The sequence below is a fragment of the Rhincodon typus genome, unplaced genomic scaffold (assembly GCF_021869965.1).
Source record: "Rhincodon typus isolate 14 unplaced genomic scaffold, sRhiTyp1.1 hic_rhity00008848, whole genome shotgun sequence".
NCBI lineage: Eukaryota > Metazoa > Chordata > Chondrichthyes > Orectolobiformes > Rhincodontidae > Rhincodon > Rhincodon typus.
In genome coordinates, this window is record NW_025974486.1 from 7,183 (window position 1) to 8,466 (window position 1,284).

Sequence of the window (1,284 nt, forward strand, 5' to 3'; positions counted from 1 at the left end):
CACCCCCTCCCTATCTCTGTCACCTCCTCCAGCCACTACACCCCCTCCCTATCTCTGTCACCCCCTCCAGCCCCTACACCCCCTCCCTATCTCTGTCACTTCCTCCAGCCCGTACACACCCTCCCTATCTCTGTCACCTCCTCCAGCCCCCTACACTCCCTCCCTATCTCTGTCACTTCCTCCAGCCCGTACACCCCTCCATATCTCTGTCACCTCTTCATTCAGCCACTACGCCACTCCATAAGACACTGTCGGAGGGTCAGTGCTGAGGGAGTGGGCACTGTTGGAGGGTCAGTCCTGGGGGAGCCCCGCACTGTCGGAGGGTCAGCGCTGAGGGAGTGGGCACTGTCGGCGGGTCAGCGCTGAGGGAACGCTGCACTGTCGGAGGGTCAGCGCTGAGGGAGCGCCGCACTGTCGGAGGGTCAGCGCTGAGGGAGCGCCGCACTGTCGGAGGGTCAGCGCTGAGGGAGCGGGCACTGTCGGAGGGTCAGCGCTGAGGGAGCGGGCACTGTCGGAGGGTCAGCGCTGAGGGAGTGCCGCACTGTCGGACGGTCAGCGCTGAAGAAGCCCCGCACTGTCGGAGGATCAGCGCTGTGGGAGCGCCACAGTGTTGGAGGGGTCCCATGCTCGTGGAATCTTGCTGTGCACAAACTAGATCCTGTGACTGCAACAATTCAAGAGGGTTTGACTTCTGAGACAAGTCCTGTATTTTGTGTGAACTGGATTGGAGCCAGTCATAGGCGGCACACAGATGTAGGTGTGTTGCTGACACCTTATAAGGAGTGGGGATTGAGGTCCAGGGGTGGGTCCACACTAAACTCCTGTATATCCTAATCCCCAGGACTTGCAGCAACTGCTGCCAGAGATCTCAGCTGGGTTATTTATGGGGAATGGACCAAGCGTTGACTGCTTTCCAAAATTAGTCATGTCATGCAGGAAGGAGATGCACACTCACAAAGATTCAGGTGGTGCTCACCCACTGGGTGACTCCTTCAGTCAGATGGGAGAAGGAGAGTAAAGAGACGGAGGCACAAATGGAAACAGAAACAGATAGAGGGAGTGACTGAAGGGAAACGAAAAGCAAAAGACCAAGCAACAGCCTTTAGATACACCCAGTCATCGTGGGTTTGCACAATTGGGATGAAAACACAGTTGCCAATTTACTCACAGCAAGCTCCCACAAACAGACATGCAGTAATCAATTTAGGTCAAAGACCCTCCGACAGTGCCCGCTCCCTCAGCGCTGACCCTCCGACAGTGCCCGCTCCCACAGCGCTGACCCTC